Below are 20,406 nucleotides of genomic sequence, written 5' to 3' on the forward strand. Positions count from 1 at the left end.
AGGGCTGGACAATTGGATTAAAGTGTTTTACCCATGGTCACACAGGTAAGAAAAGACTCAAGCCATAGTTGAACCCAGGACCTCCTGTGTCCAGGACTGTCTTTCTATCCACTGAGCCACCTAGCAGTCCCCCAATATGTTTTAAATAAATACTTGTTAAATCAAACTAAACTGACAACCCATTTTGACAAATTGTGAAATTGCATTTGAACTCATATCTTTGTTAATTCTATTTCAAAGCCTGCAACCTGACTTCAGATTCACAACTTTTTACTTGTCCTTCTCTGACTTTAGTTTTATCCCAGCAGCACATCATTTTTCTCATCTTTACACTGCCTTTTTCATCTTTCCCCACAAGACAATATAGCACAATCTCAGTTACTTACATGTTTATAATGCAATTTGGTAAAATGATTCTTAATAGTGAATGATATGAAGTCTTACAATGAAATTTATTAAAAAGTCAGCTTAACAAACAGATTATGTGAAGGGATAAATTATCAATAATAGTTCAAATGAGATATATTTGAAAGTTTTACTCAACTGAAAAATTAAGTGAGCTCTGCATACATAGTAGGACACAATCTTTGAGGTCTTCTTAAATTGTAGTCATGATGAAGGAAATGGTAGTTCTATTGTGCTAGGTTCTGCTTAGACACCTCTGGGGAATTCTGTTCAGTTCTGGATGGCAGACATTAGGAAGAACTTTACCAGGCTTGAAGAGGTCTAAAGACATTCTGAACAAGGGAGTATATAACAGTACCATACCAGGGTTTAATGCAGAAATTAGGTTTGTTTAGCTTTAAAAAATCGAGTTAAGCAGCATGGTAGCAATCCTTTTCATCTAAATTGTTCAGTTTTCTGAACATTATGTCTGAGAACATCAATGAACATCTGAACACCTATGTTTATCTTTAGGTGCCTATTTTAAGAAAGACATTAGTAATCAGGTGACCATCCAATCCAGAAAAAAGGATGGCAAATTGACTTGAGATCATATACTCTTAGAAGCAACTGCTTGCTTAGCCTGAAAAAGAGAAGAAATGACAATGTGTCTGCATGAGAGAGAGAGAGAGAGAGAGAGAGAGAGAGAGAGAAAGAGAGAGAGAGATGGGGGGAGATTAGGTCTCCCTTTCATCCTCCACTCTATATCTCAATATACTCCATCATTCTCTACTCTCCCCTTTTGCTCTAAATTCTGATTCAGCCGTGGTTTCCCTCCTTTTCAAAGTTAAACTTTATAATTGTGCTCTTGAAACTTATTTACTATTGACTTGAACCCACTCCCTTCCATTTCCCTTGAGAGTTTATTGCTGTACATTCTTTCAACATCAATTTGTCCATTTCTAATAACTACATTAGAGAGTAGCCTGATTACAAATGCTTATATAGGTGAATATGTTCTTGGCAGCTATCTGTGTGTCTAAAAGAAATAACATAATATTTTATTGAATGAATAAGATTCAAAGTCTTATTCAAAGCAGATTTTAGATGTGATTTTTGGTTTTCTAAAAGCCATCAAAGGAGACCATAACCAAAATTTGACATATGATGATGGCAAGTGGGTTGTCTGATGGTTAGAGCACAGAGGTTAGAGTTAGAAAGATCTGAGTTCTGATCCTGCCTTAAACACCTAGTAGTGGTGTGACTCCAAGGAAGTCAATTAATTTCCTGAAGCCATAGTTTCCTCATTTATAAGATGGAGACAAAAATAGCACCTAGGTAGCTAATGTTATCAAAAAAGAATAGTAAATAAACTGAGTAGAGTATGTGGGTTTGAGGAAGGATAAAAGGGAATAAGGGATTATAAGGTGATTGGAGGAGGAATGAAGGTATGGGAAGGTATATAGGACGATAAAGGAAATAGGGTATGTAGGAGAGGCAGCTCAAACAAGTTTATTTCCAGAGGCTTGAGACAGAGGATCCACGGAGGAAACTAGGGCCAGTAAGAAACGTTTAGGCTTGACTGGAGGGTTTCTCTTGTTAGTTTCAAAGTCTCTTGAGGGAGGGGTCAAGAGGGCCCCTCTCTGCCAGTCAAACTGATGGCTGGAGGAAGTCTTGAAGGTAGGTACTTCCTGTCAAGATGGATGCCCCAGTTGTCTCAAGAAATAAAGGAAAATGATTCTTTTCTTTTGGCCCTTGTCTTAATTTTCAACACAATGACTCACCACCGGGTTTGAATAGGTAACAAGGGGATTTATTAATACCAGGGTCAGTCAGAAGGGCAGAGGGGTTCAGGTTTTTCTAATTGCTGCTAGGGAGAGGGGTGAGGGTGGGGGATGGGTCGCGGAGAGGTTTAGACAGAGAGAGAGACCAGCTCTCCCTGTCAGGAAGATTTGACTGCTTTTTAAATAAAGTCTTTATCAAACCTAGGGATACTTATTTGAGGATACTCCAATTATCTAAAGAAACTAAAACCCACTATGTTCAATCACTAAGCCTTCCCTGCCAACCAGAACCCAAAGGAAAATCAGGGAAGGGGAGGGATGGAGGTGGGAGATCAGGGAGAGGTCCAGAGAAATGAGATAGGTGCAAATTTCCCCAAAACAAAATAAGCACAGGCCAAGGCCGAAGCAATTAGGCCAAAGTTGAAAGACCAAAGAAAAAAGCCTCCAGCCACAGAGAAAGCCAGAAGGCAAAAGCTCCCTCAGTTGGAACTTCACCTCTATTTATAGCTTTAAGTTCTAACTGACTTTCTGAACATTCTAAGATGTTTAACTGACGTTTTGTGACCATTAGAAATTGCAGAAGCAAAAAGTTTCTGTTAGCCACCTTGCATTACACTATTCCCAGGGTTATTGTGGGTACAAATGGCTTAGTATCTATAAAGTACTTTATAAACTTTAAATTGATATGTAAATGTCATTGTTGTTGATGTTGTTTTTCTTCTTCTTCATAAAAATGTTTAATCTCCATGGCAAATATACAAACATATGAAGTATGTTCTGCAGAAATTTCTTAAGATAGTTCATTGAAGCAGACACCCTCAGCAAGAAATTCAACAACTGGTAGATATGAATGCACAAAAATGTTTAAGTCAAGGTCAGTGGAATATTTGGATATGAACATATGTGATGTAAACATGTACATATGAACATAAAATTTTACATGTAATATACTGTAATATACTTTCGGGTGTATTTTGGGGATATATGTTACATTTAAAGCACACAGGTATGTGCATACATATTAGTGTGTATGTGTTTGCATTTAAATGTACATATATTTCTACAAATGTCCTTACTGAAGAGTTCCATAATGGATTGAGAACTGGCCTTACAGTCAGGAAGTACTAGGTTCAAGCCTCAAATCTGAGAGATACAGGCTATGCAAATCTGGGCAAGTCATTTAAACTCTCAAAACTCTGGGCAACTTTCTAATGTGGATGTTTGCAAGTAACTGTTTACCTATATTACTAGAAGGCATTTCCTCAATCAAGAGTTCCCTTTACCAACAAAATCACAAATTTCTTCCTTATCCCTATTTTAAAACCAATTTAGATTTAACTTTCCCTTCCTACATAAACCAATTGTTTCCAATATTTCTTGCTCTTTTACAGATGTCAAACCTTATCTCATCCCCTCATGACTTCCTCTCATGTTGGTATTATTGTTGCCAAGGAGCTACTTTAAGCTAATGGCCTAGAGACATAATTTTAAAGAAGAAAAGAACCTTAACTAACCAATTAATAACTATGTATTAAGCACCTATCATGTGCAAAGCATTCTACTATTCCCTAGAGATATAAATATAAAGATAAAATATCCCTTTCCCTCATAGACTTTTTAGTCTAAAGTATTATTATTCTTATTTTATAAAGTAGGAAACTGAGACTTACAGGTGTTGTTATCTATTTAAGTTCATTTGAAATTAAGGCCAAAAGTCAATTTGATACCATATATAATATAATATGTCTAGGATATCACTCTAAACTTATTCACAATTCCTTAATTCCATCCAGGAAGGATTCTTGTAATAGAAAATTTAGATAACAGGTAAGGTTTGTGACTCTTTGTGAATCACACCTATTAAGTCAATAAATAATACATATTTGTATAAGGACAAGGAATAGACCAGAACAATTTTCTCTATTCCTTGCTTTTCTACGTTTTACTTTGTTACTACCACAGGAAAGAGAATGAGATTTTCACCTATGTTTCCTGTTCCTAAGCGGTCAGGATTGCAAGAGAGAAAGAAATGGGAATGAGAAATAAGGTGCTTCCAAGAGAATTACTCTGGGATATCTTCTTAAGGTTCTGCTTTTGCCTTTAAATAGAGGAAACTAGAAGAATTATCAGCTCCACGTGATCAAAAGTATCTATTTCATGTTTACCAAATCATATTCCTTCCTGTTTATATATATATATATATATATATATATGTATACACACACACACACACACACACACACACACACACATATATATATATATATATATATATATATATATATATATATATATATATGTGGAAAAAAATAAAAATTGTTTGATCAAAACCATGTCCAAACTCAGGTGCCTTCATAAAAAGTTTTAAAAAGTAGCTCTTTACAAAATAATAAATGAATAAATAAATGTTATTTCAAATTAATACCACAAAAGGGAGAGTTCCTCCCAGAATTTCCATATAAAATGACATTCCAGGACATCCGTCTCTTAACTTCCTAAAAGATTATACTTCTCTAGACTTCACTTTGCTTCTCTTGTTTTCAGGTTATTTTGTGTGTGTTATTTTTCCCCATTAGATAAGAAGCTTTGTCATAGTATGGGCTGTCTTTTCCTTTTCTGTTTATCTCCAACACCTAGCACTGTGTCTGACTTCTAGTTAGGTGCTTAATAAATGTTTATTGTGTTACTGATTAATAATCCTTTAATACATATGAGATTTTGAAGTGTTTCATACCCCTAGGCATGATTCCCTTATACAAATATTCTCTGTGCTCTGTTAGGATGCTGATCCTTCATCTATGTGGTATAAAACTGATACTTTTATTTTATACCCTAATCATATGTGGAAATAGTTCTCTCCTGTCTTCCTGCTACCTAAAATTGAGCCCTCCCATGTAACAAAATATCATTGAGTAAAACATCTACAATTCAAGACATATAAAATATTCTGCCCTAGATGTACTTTCATTTTCTGTTATAACTTGTCCAAAGTCAAGAAACAAGTATATGAATGAGGAAAGCTTGATCCCACATTTTCATTATGTGTATATGAAGATTAACTTGAAAGTGGGAGCAGAAAGAGATGATGTTACATTTCAGGAAGCAACTGCAATAGTAACAGGAAATCATAATGAAATTCGAAAGAATGTTGTTAACATTTGGAATGGAAAGGGATGAGGATCAGAGAATTAAAATGTTGATAGCATATCAATAGATGGAAGTTATATAACAATTTAAAACTTCCAAAGTACAACTGTTAACTCATTTTATCCTCACCACGCTTACCACTATCCTGAGAGGTCAGTGATATATCCAACTCCATTTCAAAGATGATGAAACTGAGACAGTGAGAGAGATAAGAGACTTGGTCAGTCACACTAGTATGTGTCAAGGACCAGATTTGAATTCAAGGTTTCCTGACTTCATTCCCAGTGTTCTATCAGCTATGCTCCCTAACTGCCACTCTGGATTTTTATCACCCAAACAAGATTCTGGACTTGAAAATTTACTTCTTATTGTGAAAAAAAATTACTATTAACATGTCTTATCCTGTTCCAGGCAGTGTAGATTTCACACAATAACAGAACTTTTCTCATTTGGAAATGGTTAATGGCCTATCACTTGAAGATATTCTTTTATTTAAGAGAGTTGGGAAATTCTGCCTTTAAGATTTTCACTAAGTCATTAATTTTTTTGTTAAATATCTATCATGTGGTAGGCACTGTGCTAAGAGCTGCCCTTGCCCTCAAGAAGCTGACAATTTAGAATATAATACAGAACAAATATGTAAAAAACAAGCTTGCTACATAGAAGAAATTAGGAAATAATTAAAAAAAGAAAGTCACTAGAATTAAGAAAGGTTATATTTAAATTTCCAAACAGAATAAATACACATTAAGATATTTTTCACTGCAAAATGTAATTTTTATGAATATAATGAATTAATTGCTCTACACCTAACACATAGTTGATACCTAGTAAATGTCCATTGATTCTAATTGTGTTAAAACTGATGTTTGGCTTCTTCAGCCTTAGCTAGTATGGCCCTTAAGCCTGAAATATTTGGTTTTCTTTTGTATAACAACACAACAGTTAACTTCAAAGCTAAAATTTCATTCAAATAACTTTACCTACAAAATGGTAAATAAGATGCTTGATTGGTTTTAAAAATGTTTTTAATGATTTTATAGAATTAACTGAATAAAAGTTAGTATGTCACCATGGAGAAACTAGACTAAGGATGAAATAGCACTGAACTGAATGAGGAAAAGGATTCTTGCTTCTGTGACACATTAGCTTTGTAACCTTAAATTATTTTTCAGCCTCAGTTTAAGAGTATCAATTGGGGTTAAAAATACCTATTTGAAACTCACAGAGCTGTTCAGATGATTTATGTGACATTGAAAACAAGACATACTATTGATTTTATATTAAAAATAAATTAACAAAGAATGATCCAGAACTTTTAAGGGGCTATAGAATTTCCAGTGAGGATAGAGCTCCTAGCAATGCTATTTGGTAATAGCTTATAGCCTTACATAGTGGTATCAAACAAAAATAGACCTCTTCAGGTTGTATATTAACCTAAAAAACATAATTTATCTGTTATATGTTTATTTATTTTATCATATATTTCCTACTTATATTTTAATCAAGTTTAGGGCCATTTTCTAGATTTTAGGTCTTAAGATAGATACCTCTGGCAAAGCTCTAAACTTCATACAGTTGTCATGGCCGTGTGAGTCCCAGTCATGTAGGAATTCAATTGATATCTTTCTGACTTTGGAATTGGCTTTTGTTCATTACATCAAAATGATAGCTCAGTGGACAGGTTATTCATTGAAGATTCAGATAGAAAACAACTTGGATTCCTCTATCCTATCCCAATTCAGCTAACAAATATTTATATAATGTATTTATGCTTAAATAACTCTGAAATCTCACTATTTAAAAAAGCCCCTAGCTTGGAGAAAATCATGCTAGAAAGAGCAAACAGTACTGCAACAAAAATTCTAAGGTGCTAAAAAGCCGCTAAAGTCTGGGAATTAATTAAAAAACATTCGACTCTATACAGTTATCATACACTAGCACAACTAAATATCTTTTCTAGAATACATTTTGATGAAATTGGCCTTGCCTTTTATGGCAAAATTTCTACCCACAAAAACAAACAAAAAATAAGAGAAACAAAGTCTCAGGGTCCAAGCCAAAAAGAATTAGGTTTATTGAGAGGGCCAGTCCCACAATAAAGTCAAGACCAAAGACTCAGAGCATTGTGAGAGGCCTTCCTTTTTACCCAGAGAATATCACAACTTATATACCAAGTTAAAAATAAATCAGAGCAACAGTTATAGTAGGCTAAAAATAGAGGGACATGGAAACCATGTTCATTAGCAGTGGCAGTCAGGAAATACTTCTCATTGGTAGAAGAAATAACTTGATAGACAAGGGGTAGAGTGGGGGGTCCTGAACCTTACTTTCTAAGCCTTGTGATGTAATTGATGATATATACTAGAGTCTATGTCAGGGAGAAGGGGAGGTGCCAGGCCTTGAACCCAGAGAAAAGTCTATATGCTAACGAAGACCAAGTTACACATTCAACACCATAACTGCTGAGAGTACATGACATAGCAGGTTTGAGGTTAGAACTAAGGCCTATGCTAACAATGATTAACTGTATTGAAGCAGTCACCTACTTAATTCAAATATTAAAACTGATTCTAAAATAATCATAAAACACTACTAAAATCATGGGGTGTATTATAATATTAATTCACTTATGCCAACATTATTTAACTTTCCTAGAATTACAATTTTGATTATCCAAAGACTACTGCTAACATTAAAATCTAATCCTCATATGAGAGCGTAGGGGATTTCTCACTCACACCTTTGACACTTGATTAAGGTTAGTTTTAGTATGATGGCTGGATTAGCTGAAAGATGAGTCAATTATGGAGTTTAGTTGGTTTGGATATTTTGTTATATTATAAAGAGTAACTATGTAGACATATTATTTATTATATGTATTAAATATATTCTTTGTTATTTTCTCAACTACAGAGGTGAAATTGTATTTCTATTTTAGGAGAATAAAATAATTGCATTCTAATTTAGTAGATATGAAATATTTAACTTAGGACATTTCTCTGATTATTTCCTAAAAGCATTGATCATTAACAAAGTGTTCCATGAATTATATCCTCATTTAATTGTTTTCCCTACTCTTTCTAACCCTTTCTCACTTAATCAATATTTAAATACTCCAGAGATCCAAGACACTGTTAGTGTGGACATGCTTTCCAATGATATAGATCACAAGATTTCCACCTTTTGAAAGACCGTCATCAAGAATTGCTTAGGCCAATAAATTCATTACATTTTGCCTGGCAGTAAGTACTTAATGAATGCTTGTTGAAACAAATTAAATTAAACCTGAAGATAAGCTTCTCCAAACTTGGTACATGAATACAAGATGTGCAGTCATCACCAGAAGCATCCTTAAAGTCTTTTTAATTTAGTAGGTCTCAGAAGATTTTAAAATTCTCTTTCACACTATTGAAGGTTCTAAGATAATGTGAGAGCAAAAGTGGTCTACATAACTTTTGCAGAGATGACTGACTACCCATAAAAATTCTGACCATGCGACTATCACAGAAATATATACAAAACTAGAGAAGAGGTGGTCATTTGAAAATATAGCAGTCGCCATTTTGTTCAAGAATGGAATTGATTGAACAACAAATCAAAACTCAATATCTATTTAGGTACTATACCCCATAAGACCAAAACTGGTCAACTTTTTAAAGGGTTGTCATAGATAAAATAGTTGAGCAAAAATCTAATGTCAAGTAATTTATCAGAAGTAGAGACTTAATTTTTAAAAAATGGATCAATGAAAGGGCTTCTTAATATTCCAACTTTCCACAGGTTGAATAGAGTTGCAAACAAGGATGAGACAACTAAAATATGTTAATGACAACTAAAATCTGTTGTTGTTTGTTGTTCAGTCATTTTTCAGTCACAGCCACCTCTGTGAGACTCCATTTAGGGTTTTCTTTGCAAAAATATTAGAGTTATCCTTTTCCTTCTCCAGATCATTTTACAGATGAAGAAATGGAGGCAAACAGTTAGGTGATTTCCCCAGGGACACAAAGCTATTAAGTTTCTGGTTTTGAATTCATATTTTCCTGCATCTTATTCTAGCACCCTATCTACTGTGCCACCTTATTGTCCCTAAATAGCATTACACACACACACACACACACACACACACACACACACACACACAGCATTTACATAGTACTCACTATGCCCCATGTACTTTACAAATGTCCTCTCAACCTTGGGACAACAGAGCTTTTATTATTCCCATTTTAACATCTCCCAATTGAGGAAACTGATTGACTTAGACTCACATAGCTAAGAATTCCCCTTGGCTAGATTGGAACTCACATCTTCCTGATACTAGATCTAGTGCTCTATCAATGACACAAATTAACTGTCTATCATGAAAAGAATGTAATTTTGCTAGCAAGTCAATAAAATTTAGTAAATAGCTACTTGTTCTAATAATTTTTTATTATCAGTGATTATGAGAGATAAGTGATGGACATATGAATCTTATTCTAGAAATCACAAAATATTAAAGTACCTGGAGCAAGGCAACCAAAATATTGATTAGGGTTTCCATGGAGGATTATAAAGACTTAGAAAAGTATTAGACAATATGAGAAAGCATTAAGATATTGCCTTCTGCACCAATGAAAGGAATTTACCCATAATTGAATTAGGAATAGATGGAAGAATCTAAGTTTCAGTCTGATAAATTAAAGATTCTGTTATATTTTAGACATTCAGGCTCCTTCCTGCCCTCGAGGATATAAAAGATCTGAATAAAATGTTGAAGAAATGTATAAACTCAGGATAGATATGTATGTATTTATATATGTATGTATATATGTACATCTATGTATGTATACATATGTATGTATTTCTATTTAAAATACAAAGAAAAATGTGGATAACATATATGAATATTTCCATTTTGTAATAATAAGATAGAAGAATCATATATTATTTCACCCTGAAGATACTAAAAACAAAATCTGCAAAGGTAATTCTTCCACAGAGCTTATTACCATGTCTTTGAGTGGGGTGGGAAAAACAAAGATACAGATAACATTTGGAGAAGATTCAGGTGACAGTGCTACGGACTTGGTAGGTATTCAGAAAATATTAATTGATGGTGATAGGAGTGGTCGAAGCATCTCCCCCAGCTACCGACCTGACTTTGACTGCCAGCTGTGCTGCAATGACAGGGCTACATCTAATATTCAACAACTGTTTCATTTATCCTTCCTTTGGAGAGCAGTAATACAGGGCCCAAGGCTCCTCCACTTGTTGCCCTGGCTCCCTTTGAACCTCCGCACTCTAAATATTCATTGGATTTGAAGAAAGTCTCAGCCAAGCCTGGAGATAGGAGAGTGTCCCTTAGGGAAAATGGGCGATGTGAACTTAAAATGCTCTCCATCTCACCTGTGGACTGGAACATGTCATCTGTGGAGGCCCAGACAAGGTGCTCAGCTCCTTTTATACACTATTTCTCTTGCCCTGGTTTGTTTCATTTCAAAGAGTTTCATAAGCAAACTGTTTCAGTCTGAGCCCTTTCTATATGCCCTCAGAGATAAGAAGCACCTTCCAAATACAATTTCAGTTGTGTTCCAGCAGTGAATTAAATTTTTCAGTCCAGCATATCAGTATTATGTAAAGGAATTCAACTCTGTTTGAAGTAATGTAAGATTATATACCTAAGATGTTTCTTCTCATTTTTTTCTTTAACAATGCAGTTAGGGATACAGCTGTGCCAAATCTCTATAAAATAAAACTAAGCATATTTTTGTGATAAAAGGTTTGGGGGAATCAGAGATGTGAATCTAGATGAGACTTCTGGTGGTCATCTAGTCCAAACATCGCACTTTACAGATGAAATAATTAAAGCCCCAGAGGTTAAGCCACATATTGAAAGTCACACACAGGTAGTAAGTGGTAGAGGGGGCTTTTGGAATACAAGTATTCTGATCCCAAATTCAGTTGCTTCAAATAATGGTCTGCCTTTCATGTAATTACTACCATATAATGCTTCCCTATTTGGGTCAGCTAGGTAGTTCAGTGGATAGAGCTCTAGGGCTGGATTCGAGAAGACCTGAATTCAAATCCACTCTCAAATATTTTCTACCTGTGTGACTCTGGGCAAGTATCTTAATGTGGTTTATCTAAGTTTCCTCATTTGTAAAATGAGCCAGAGAAGGAAATGGCAAACCACCCCAGTATCTCAGGCCGAGGAAATCTCAAATAGGGTCACAAATAGTCAAACATGACTGAAACAACTGAAAAACATCAAATGTTTGGTATTAGTTAGTCTTGCTTAAGAACAAACAGCTTTTCAAAGTTAACTGATTTGCTTAAGGCACCAGAACACTGTATTCTCTCTTATGCAAGCTGTCCTTATTTTTCTTATCACAGGAAATTGTACCAGAACAAATAGGCTAACAACTGAAACTCCAGCTACTTGAAAGTGTAAAGCGAATGGTAACTATATACATTATTTTCCCATTGTGAGGGTATTCACCTTAATTCTAAATCTAGTATTTTTTTCAACTGATGTGCAGTGGGTTGGAGGAGGGGTTAGATTGTTAAATTTGTGAGCATGTCCATACAATTTATTTTTAGTTTTGCCTGAAAGTTTATATTAGATATTCTTGTATCATCCTAGAGAAAGTAAGAAGGTCAGGATACAACAAACCACAAAAGTATATCTTTCTATTTTTTTTGTAGCACCAAGATCTTATAGTTTATACAGCATATCTAGGCATCTCTTTACTGGACCAATGATAGAGGATGTAATTTTATTAGAATAAATTATCATTGTTTCAACTCTATACATAAAGATATGTTTTTTTTCTATTGACTAAAATTTCTGTGAGCTCAGTCTTAATGCCACTTAAAAAGGCCCATTAGGCAAATAGCTAGAGTCATGTTGGTTCCAGCAAAGTGTGTACAACAGGAAACTAAAGAGCCATCGCTTCCCAATTGACTTATATATAGCACTGGAGTTTTCTGTGGGTTTGCAGAAAATTGTGATTGAAATCTCAGTAATAGGAGGTAACCATGGGGATGGTCCTTTTGACCAAAGGAAGCCTTTCTGACTTCTTTTCTAATTGAGAGTGACTGAATGACTCTTCTGACTGTTCCTTATAGAAAAGTACAGTCGTGAATTTCTGTAGACAAGAAACCATGTTTAACCAAGAATGATTATGTTCTAAGAGGCTGGTTTATTCTAATTTCACAAATAACTAATAAATAAATACAATTATTATACTCTACTGCCTTCCCCTTTGAGATAACTTCTAATTTATTTTGTATATATCTCATAAATTATTTATATATTTTCTCCCCAATTAGAATGTGAACTCCTTGAGACCAAGGACTGTATTTGATTTTCTTTGTGTCCTTAGCATTTACCATAGTATTTGGCATATGGTAAGCACTTAATAAATGTATGTTGAGAATATCTTCTTCCATGCCCCAGGATTTTATTCAGAAGCTCCATTCTATTTCTGGAATTCATACCTTGAAAATATCTTTCATCACTATGGTGTCTTCCTCTGACTGGTGTAATACAGAGAGAGAGGGGGTCATGATAGTTTTTTCAAGCTTTGGCTGAGTTCTGTAACCAGTTAGGGGTTTGGAATCTTGAGGGAAAGGGTCAGTTGGTTTGGGAAATCTTGTGGAGAGGGTCAGACCAGCTGAGTTGCTTCCTTACCTATCTGTAGAATTGAAATTTAGCCTAGCTTTGAAATATTTATTTAAGAATTGTTAATTTAGAGAAACCTTTGTATTTCATTTCCTTTATTATTTCCTACCTTCCTTCCCTTACCTTATATGTCTGTGAAGTTAATAAGGAGAGTAAATTAGAGAGGAGTTCACATCTGTGAAGGGTTTAACTATAATTTGTTAGTATTATATATATAAAGAAATTAGTCAGTCATCATTTATTCCCTTTAGATATCAAGAGCACCTTATAAGCTGAGTTAAGGCAGGTCCTTGCTCAGAATCCATCTCTGCCTCCCTTCCCCCACCTGAGGTTCCTGAGACAACTGTTAGGGCTTCCTCAATCCACTTTCCTGACAAATCATCCTTTAAAGATAATAAACCCTTTTGTGTTTCAATAGACCTATTAGTATAATTTGTCAGTTAGTTATTAAGAGAGGAAAGAAGAAGGAAAGAACTAACATACTCTGGGCTTGAAGGGAAGCCTGGGTATCCATCTTGAAGGAAGGTGTAACTTCAAAACAAGTCCCTTCCTGTGAAATTAACTAAAGCCTGTGGTTAATTTCAGTTCAGTCTATTTCTCTCAGTTTGTCTCTAAGTCTAAGTCCCAGTCTGTAAAGCCTGCTGTCTTTTCCTGTTTAGATTAATTCCTCCTCTCCCTGAAGATCTTTGTTTCCTTTCAGTGTTATACTCCTGACTTCAGCCATATTATATCCTGAATCTCCTTATTCCAGCCTACCTGTAACCTAGATTTCCTACTTAGCAAGTCCCTGACAACCTCCTTTCAAAATCCCCTTTTACTACACACCTTTCCTCAAATTATCCCCATTACATCGGGTACCTCCTTCCAGAACCTCTCTTTAGGGAAAGTGCCCAGGCAAACCATATCTCATTCCTCTCAAGGTTGCACTCTGGATTTCCTCCGCCATATCCCAGAAATGTCTACCTCTCTGTGTAGTACAGCCCTTTAATCTTCCTTTTATGTATTAATTCCCTACAATAGAATAGAATCTCCATGAAGACCAGAAATGAGTTTGTTTCCACTTATATTTGTATGTCTTCAAGCTTAATATGCTTTCTGGAATATAAAGCACTCAATTAATATTTGTGGACTATTACACTGACGTAACTGAAATGGGAGCTGAGGGCAAGCAGCACATCAAAAGACACTGTAGATGCATAATTGCCCAAGTTTTGTGGAGAGAGAAAAACTTCATTGTCCCTTCTTTTGTGAACATTGATAAAGAAAATTTTGTTGCCTTCCATAGTGATAGGGAATTGAGGAAAGAGACAAATACACTGTGGCACAATCAAATGTAATGGACTTCTCTACTAGCAGCAATGGACAATTCTGAGGGACTTATGAGAAAGAACACTATCTACATTCAGAGGAAGAACTGTGGGATTAGAAACACAGAAGAAAAACAACTGCCTGATCACATGGGTTGATGGGGATATGACTAGGGATGTAGACTCCAAATGATCACTCTAGTGCAAATATTAATAATATGGAAATGGGTCTTGATCAATGGCATATGTAAAACCCAATGGAATTGCGTATTGGCTATGGGAGGGGGTTGGGAGGCAGGGAGGGAAAGAACATGACTCATGTAACCATGGAAAATTTTTCTTGATTAAATAACATAAAAATCAATCAATCAATCAATAAAATAATAAATAAAATAAAATAAAATAATGCCTCAAAACAACAAAAGGACAGGGTGAAACAATTTATTCTCTGAAGATAACTTAGAAGTTCAGCAGACTAGATCTGCCTCACTGGGATGAGAGTAGAAGATATTTTTAACACAAACTGGGAATATCACACCAGGGATAAGCCTTAGGTGTACTGTCATGGCAGCCATGATTCTGGAGCTCTCAGGCAAGACAGTAAAGAGGTCAGACAACTAGTGAGAAGATTAGAGACAATCCTTTGTTGACTGTAGGTGCAGAACTCTGTTGCATTGCCCCTATGCAGTTACATATTGTAGAGTGAAAAGGAGCCTAATCACAATAGAGTGTGGCCAGAGAGGAACTGGAGCTGGTCACAATTCCAAGACGGAAAAGAGTTCTTGTGGTCACTCACAGAGCAGTGCACAGACCAAAAGAGCAAAGGCCACAATTCCCTTTAACTGATACCACCTTGGAAGAATGGAAAACATACATGCCTCCAAAGATAGCCTTGAAAACAGTAGCAGGAAAAATCATAAAGTTTGCGACAGTGTCCCATCCAACGTGGGATCATAGCCTAACTTTAGCATGAAGTTAGAAGTCAAGAAAGAGGTGTGAAAATGAGCATATTACAACAAAAGAACCTGATCATCCAAATTTACTTTGATGTCAAAACAAACTCAGGAGACAACAATAAAACAGCTTCATTCAAAGCATTAAGGAAAAATATGATTTGAAGGGAGAGAATTTGAAATTCAAAATTCAAAAATATATTGAAATTTTGTTTATATTTAATTGGAAATAATAAGATACTTAAAATGCAAGAATTTCTAGGTTTCTCCAAGCTTCCACTTACATGCAATCTATGCTATACTTTCCTGTGCTCTTTAGGTGATAGTACTGTTGCCCTCTTGCTAAATTATAATGTACATATTTATATGCTTATATATAGTATTTTGTCACCAGAATATAAGTTCCTGTACATCAGTGGTTGTTTTTCTTGTTTGTTTTGTCTTTTTATTTCCATTATGCTGCACAGCCTTCACATTTTGTGTTTAATATACACCTAGGGCATTATTAGAAATATGTTTACAGGATTAAAAAAGATCCTTCATTAAACCTCAAATGCTTTATACAGAAATTGTTGATTTTAATGTGTAGTCACTTTAATGAGAGCAATAAAATCAGTCCATTTATTTTCAGTGTTTTCTGAACTTTTTCATTTTTTGTATGTACTTTTTACAGTGATTTTTTTTTGCTATTTTCACGTCCATATTTGCAGTCAGTGCCAATATTTTTTTACATCAATTCCTATAATAGAATTAATACTTCCTTATCTCCTTCCTATTGGTCATTGATTATGCTGCATTATCATTCTATTGCTCTGATCTGCCAAATTTGTTCAGTCATTCCCCCATCATAAAAACAAGGATTGCACCAGCTTTTCTTGCTATTAAAATATATGATATAAAGAATGTTTTTACAAAGATCAGTCTTTTTTTCCTGGTACCAAAACTTCTCTACCCCATAGTTTTAATAATGGTATCACTGTATCAAAGATGTGAATAATTTTTTTTATTATTTAATGGCTAACGTGGCATTATTTTCCAAAAAATAATTCTGTAATTACCTACACCAGTGATGGGCAAACTACGACCCACAGACCAGATGTGCCCCCCTGAAATGTTCTATCCAGCTGCACAAATTATTCCTAATCTGATGAATACAACAAGTAGGATACAATACAATGAAACTTTGAAAGAGTTGCCTTAGAAACAGACTGACAGATGAACATTTCCTTTCCTTTGGCCCCCTCTTTAAAAAGTTTGCCCATCACTGCCATACACTATTGGAAATATAGTAGAGTATTTCTTACTCCACAATTTTCTAAAACTATTTATTTTTATCTATCTTTGCTAATTTAATATGTACAGAGGGGTAAAATAGTATTTATTTGTTATTAACATAGTTAATTTATTTCAACAAACATTAAGCACTTTCAAGAATTAAGTCTCATACCTCATTGTGCTAGTTAGTAGAAAAAAGACCAAAATTAAGCTGTTCCTGTCCTTTACGGCCAAAATAATACACAAAGATGTACACATAATATAATAAAGTGCTTTAAAATTTTACCTGTCCTGATTTTCACTTGATAGAGTTGTTTTATGATGAAACTATTCTCAATTCAGTAGTCAGAAAGATCTAATTCTTTATGTCTAGACCATGAACTATATTAGTTCCTTGATTATGTGATGAAAGGGAACAGAGAATAGCTCTTATCAATTCCCTGTGACTAAATCACTCTTAAAACAACTTAAATTGCTTATGAGGAAAATAGACCATGTTAATGAAATACAATTTATGGAAATTTAAATACATCCTCATATATACATTCAAACATAGATTGATGTATGTGTATTAGGAAAAAGGAACCCACAGAATAAATAATATTATTAATGGTTCACATATTAATCTTATAGATGTGAGATTGAGGGAAAGTATATTTGATTCAATATGAATGTTCCATTGAAATGATTCTGCCAAGAAGTACTATATCTCTCATTAAACTTAAGTCTTTGCTTATCATTAACAAAATAGTGACATGGTGTCATGGAAAGTTGGATAATTGGCACAACTTTATAATTTAATTCAAATATCCTTAGCATGTAGCACAATTGGGATAAAATGAAGATCATTTATAATGACTTTCCCTCTTATTTTTTGATTTGTATTTTTAAAACGGGAAGGTGATGAGTAAAAGGCTATTTAATAACTTTTCCTTTTTAAGTTTCAAAATGACCACTTCACTAAAACCTAGACATAGCAATGAGATATTTCAGTAAGACATAGATATCTTGCTCAATTATCTAGAATGAGAGAGGATTCAGGAGCTTTTAGAAACTTCAAAGAAGAGGGTCATAGAAGATTTTTCTCACACTTTGAATAAGCTTGTTATTTTTTTAAATTCACATACACCTTATGTATTGATGGATAGATAGTGTTTAATTTTTAACACAACTTAAGTAGGAAAATCTAAGAATAGAACCATATCTTGGAATAGACAAAATAAGGACTTTATCCAAGGATACCAAATTTAGTGGTTAATGATCAAAATTACAGGGCTTAGCAGTGAAGAAATAATAGGAATGAATTCAGTTAACAAAAATAATTACTTGACATATAATTTCACAAACATTATCTTCCTGAGGTCAAGTACTCCTCCATTATATACTACCACATTTCTTCCTGAAGTCTTGGGACCCATGCCCTGTTCTGCCTCTCCTCTATTGAATCCTGCTTGAGATTCACCAGGTGTAAGTTTTACAAGAAACAAACAATGATAATTGTTTTTTTCTGCATTTCACAATTCCTCTGAAGTGGAAAATGGCTGATCATTTAAGAAATTTACAATTCTGCACATTAAAGCTTTATTGGTGTGATATTTTTGAACAAAGTTTTGCACTTCCACCCATTTTGCACACACTTCCTTGATTAATGAAGAGGGATCATCCACCTTTCCCTCTTCCTCACCTGAAGAAAACTCTCTGGCCACTAGCCATTGCTTCTCCCTTTGAAGGGCCTGTTGCTACTCAGTGTGGAGCTCTTCTTATGGCTCCTGAACTAACATGGGATCCTTTTTTGGCTGGAGTTGGTATATATTGCTTCCTAAGATCATGATGCCAACAAATTCTAACAAGTGTGTTTAGTGCCAAAGAAAATTTTAATACTGCTACAATTTCTTTTTTCTCATTAATATGCTTTGAATACCAAATTCAACAAGTTCCAACATTGTTGAGTACCAAGGTTTAACTGTATATACTCCTGGCTTTCTATTCTAGCTAACATTGGAATCTGCTTCTTTCTCTTCCCTGTCTACTTTTCATCCTCCTCTTTCTCTGCTTCCTCTTTTTTCTAATTGTCTTTCTCTTCTAGAAATTTTCTTGATATTTTGGATTGGTGACAGAAAGAGTAAGGAAGCGATTTGATTTCTCAATTATTCATCTTACTGGAAGTCATATTGCCTTTTCTTGATGTACCTAAGAATGATCAGTTATGGGGCAAATATAAAGCTCACAATGTCCAAAACAGAGCTCATTATCTCCCTCTCCTTGCCCCAAGAAAAAATCTATCCCCAACTTCCTTATTATACTCAAGAGCAAAATTATAATTACAAGTACCCAGTTTAACAATATCAATTTCAATTAATTAGTAAATCATGCATTTTCTTTTTTTCTGTAACTACTCTCATATCTGTTCCCATTCCCTACTCAAACAGATGCTAACTCAGTTCAGAATCCCATTAGATATTGCTTAGAATATTGCATTAGCTTCCCCATTTTTATCATCACTTCAACTCTTTCCCTTGTACAACACATTCTTAACCCAATTATTTTCCAAAGTTGAATTCTGACCATGTCAATACCCTTCTTAACAAATTCAGTGCCTACCTCTTACTTCTTAGATCAAAAATAAATTCATCTTTTTGTCATTCAATGCTATTCACAATATGGCCCAAACTTACCTTCCTAATATTATTATGCATTATTCCCATTTATACATTAAATGGCCTAGCCATTTTGACATTATTCATAATATTTACATATAACAGTCCATCTCTGACCTTTTTACTTTTGCATGACTATCTCTATGAGAAGAATGCATTCATTCCTTACCTCTATGTCTTAGAACTCCTAGTTTTCTTCAAGACTCCACTCAATCATTACATTCTACATGAGCTGTTTCTTGATGCTCCTACATAATAGTTCATTTTCCTTCAAAAAAGTACTTTTAATAATGACCATTAGATATGCTTGCTGCTGACCAGCAAATATTGCTATATTGTTCTTCTTCAGAGTAAAGAATTTGCTGATGACAATCCCCATCTTCCCCAGCCTCTGGCTTTTTCCTCCTTTCCTAATCCATGGGCTTTTGGTTGTTACATAAAAATAACTTAATTAGCCCCTTCTATAGCCTCACAAATGTATTTAAACTCTATTGCCCTTGTCTATCTTGCATACCACAGTGCTCAAGTGCTATGAGGAAACCCAGATTATAATCTTCTCACTTCAATTAAAGATCCTATATTATTTTCTATTTTGGTAGTTTTGTTTTATTCAGGTTGAGAATCCATATATATATGTATATATATATATATAAATATATATGTTTTCTCTTCTAATAGAATATATAATCTACTTGAGGGCAAAGTGTTATTTTCTCTTCTCTCACCTAGCACCATACCTGACCTATAGAAGGTACTTAATATATACTTATTAATTCATTATTTCATTAAGTGTTACCTTCTCTTGAGGTGAAATCACAATAACACTTTTCATTTAGAGTCAACTGCCTTGCTTAACAGGTTTCTTCTATTTCCTAAGTCCTAGTGGAGGTAGGAAGGGGCTGTCATCTTTATTGAGTCTCTTTTTGATGACACAGTCTATTCTTTTCTAATTAGAAAACTTTTTTCCATTTCACATTATGAAACAGGATATAGTCTTTGAGGTTCTAAACAGATATCACTCCCGTAAGAGATACCACTTCTTACCAAAGTTTATTCAGCAAAAAAAAAAAGGTTATAAGAATAATGAAAATTAGAAAAGTTCACAAGAATCTTTAAATATCTCAAAAATAAATCATGATGCTTAGTGGAGTGTAAATTGTGAATTAAATGCTACACCTATTTTGTTTTTTCCCCCTTCCTCTTTTTTATGAGTTTTGCCTTAGCCTTTTA

The sequence above is a fragment of the Gracilinanus agilis genome, chromosome 2, assembly GCF_016433145.1.
Source record: "Gracilinanus agilis isolate LMUSP501 chromosome 2, AgileGrace, whole genome shotgun sequence".
Lineage (NCBI taxonomy): Eukaryota > Metazoa > Chordata > Mammalia > Didelphimorphia > Didelphidae > Gracilinanus > Gracilinanus agilis.